At 33.5% G+C, this 3,031-nt stretch overlaps 1 long non-coding RNA gene across 1 annotated transcript; it reads left to right on the plus strand.

The window, feature by feature from the left end:
- Window positions 1-218: 218 nt before the first annotated feature.
- On the plus strand, window positions 219-1,445 carry LOC147482195 (uncharacterized). The gene is made up of 4 exons (XR_015205127.1): window positions 219-267; window positions 397-509; window positions 774-852; window positions 1,393-1,445. It is a non-coding gene; the product is annotated as an uncharacterized LOC147482195 (long non-coding RNA).
- Window positions 1,446-3,031: the final 1,586 nt, after the last annotated feature.

Genomic DNA, 3,031 nt, shown 5'->3' on the forward strand with positions numbered 1-3,031 from the left:
TTTTTCTTTATTTCTAATGTGGTGTTTTCATTTGATAGAATTTTGTCAAGTCTAATATGATTAGGTTTTGGGGGTTTCTCATGTCCTTGAGTTGATATTTGTTCCTAAATGAAGCTTTCAATTAAGTTATAGGCTTATAGCTCTAGTTAGACACGTCCTAAACATTTCGAATGATTGCCTTAAGCACAAAGAATTGATCCTGTCTGGCTTAATGTGGTAGGAGGTGCCAAAAGAAGCAACAAGTATTTCCTTGACAGAAAAAACAAAGTTGAGTTGCTTGGTATTTTATTGTTTATTCTTTGATGCAAATCTTTTTCTTTAATTTGAGTTATAAATTTAAATCTTATGATGCTAAACATCTCTATTTACCATCCCTCCCTCTATGTACTTTTGCAGCTATAGGGATGGTATTTGAAATCGATTGTGTTAATTGGTGGATTTATGGTGTTCTGCTATTTAGAGGATATAAGGAAAGTGAAACAAGTTTATCAATGCCTTGGCTATGTTACGTATGTCAACTTGATAAGGCTTTCAAGTTTCAATAATGTAGTTTAGTAAACCATGTAGAAGTGAAAGGTTGAGCTGTTGTCAAAATAGACAACTCCTACTTTGTAACATTTATTATCCAGTATAAATATCATCTTAACCTTGAAAACTATTATGTTGGATCAATAGCTCTTGGACTGATCCAAGTGTTGTTTCTTAATTTCCTAATAAGAAAAAAAAAAACAACAAAAAGGACATATTCCTAACTAATTGTTTTTTATTTTTAGGTGGGACCTTCTTTCCCAGGAATGGATGCTGAGGATGCACATTACTTACTTGCTTTCAGGGCAGTGAGATGGTTTCAAGGTATGGATATATCTTATTAATGAATAATATTTGTCTAGAATCTTTGAGTCATGCTTAACAGTTCAGTTAAAAGTAACGTGCGAGATGGAAGACACTTGTATAATTTATGTTTGAAACAATTTATTAACTACATATATATTAATTTCCTAATATTAAGCTTAGTGATGTGTGTTTTAATGTTTTATGGTGTGTGAGTGTGTGTTGGCAGTGTATGACATTGTGTCTGACACATTTCCATATTGTGTATTGAATGACACTGAAAGACTTAGATAAGTGACTGACTTAAGTATTAATTGTTTTAGTTGCATATGTGAGAACAAGTCTATCATTTTCATGAGTGTTGCTATCCAAAGGTGTAAGCACTAGAAAGTTAAGGATTGTGCATGCTCAGTAAAGACTAAGCACTATTGTTTATGTGGCCAGGGTACAATTTGAACCTTGATAAATTTTAGCTATTATACTGTTGTAGAAATGAGAAACTTGCAAGAATCAAAAACATGTTTTAAGCATTCAAATGGTAAACTGTTTATTGTTGTGCAGATATGAAACAACTCTCATGAAGTCATATCCCACGCAGTCTTGGAAGAAGAAGCGCTTCTGTGAGCTTTCTGGATCAAAAATAAAAATAGCTCTCTTAAATGTCTGTCATCCCGTAAAGGAACTCATTCTTTTACCAATATCCTTATATTTTGCACCTTCCTCTAATCTCGCTCCTACTATTGTACCTTTTTCCCCTTTAGTAGGTCTCAAACTGGTTTATAAATGCACATGTGGAAATCAATGGTCGAGGAGATGTACAAAGAAGAATTTGGAAATATTGAGATGGATGGGAATCCATATAAAGTTTTTGCAGTAGTTTCCAGTTGCATTTGCATAACTTCCCATATCATTGTCTAAGGATATTTCCTGTTTAGCAATCAATTTGGAGTAACCTTCGGATGCATTATTGTAGGATTTAGACAACATTTAGCCTAAGACTTGGGCGTTAGATCGAGGCATCTAAATTTACTGAAGGTACTAGGCAGACCAACAATCACAAGTGTGCTAAATTGGCATTCTCAAGGCACGACCTTTGTTGGTTTCTTAGAGTGTTTGCAGTTGAATGTTGTGTAATTCATGCTCAATTCCTAATTGAAAGATTTTAGGGCTGTGGGTGATGCACTGATATGCTTGACTGTATATTGTTTGTGATGTATGTGATGTTCCACACGTATCAAAGCTACCCAATTATGAATCTAAGGAGTTAGTTTGTTAAAGATTTGTTGATGGTTACTATTGAAAGGCAATGGGTACCTTAAGCCATGTTCACATAAAGAATTCAATGTTGTAACATTCTTAGTTTTTTAATTCTGATTGTAAATGCAATGGGATTGCTCGCCTTAAAGAACCTCATTTTTGCATAAGGAAGTGCTGAGGATTATATATACTTAAAATAGTTATTTAACATGAAATTGAATAGTGTAAAAATAATGTTTAATGCACTTTTATAAAAGCAGAGTGGTGTAGCCATGGGTTAAATTCTAGTACTCAATATTAATGGTCTTTGATATAAATAAGTACATCATCATTCCTAGAATAAAAGATAACTGCATAAGCATGTATCTGTAGGAGTGTGACAGTAAATGCAATATATAGCCAATATAGTCAACAAAACGTGCTACTGCTTCCATCTTCCACGTGGAACCAAAGCAGTTATGGCCGTATGGGCTAAGATATGTAAAATAATGTAAGTAAAAAGCATAATACTTCTTTCTCATGTCGCTTCCATCTTCCCCGTGGAACCAAAGTATAGTTAGCATTTGTTGCTGCATCTACCATTGTCTTTTCATATTGTATCAATGGTTATTTGATTTTTTTCTAAAGTAAATCCCTAGCACAGGCCATATGATATCAAGATTAGATAGCAGGTGACCCTCACTTGATTCAGTACATTGACAATAAATATAATCACCCATAAATCTACTACTTAATTAAACACCACATGCAAATAGACATACATGATAAACGATTTCCTATTTGAAAGCAATTTAAATTATCTTTACTACACCTACTTGTTTGCTACTCTTCCTCTATCAAAATTGGGGATGGGAGCCTAATGGTTGCACACTTCCTAGGTTGGTAACAAATTCTCAGCATTACATATAAAATTTAACTTTTTCTTGAATTTCTATCAAAGTCC

The sequence above is a fragment of the Coptis chinensis genome, chromosome 8, assembly GCF_015680905.1.
Source record: "Coptis chinensis isolate HL-2020 chromosome 8, ASM1568090v1, whole genome shotgun sequence".
NCBI classification, from domain to species: Eukaryota; Viridiplantae; Streptophyta; class Magnoliopsida; order Ranunculales; family Ranunculaceae; genus Coptis; species Coptis chinensis.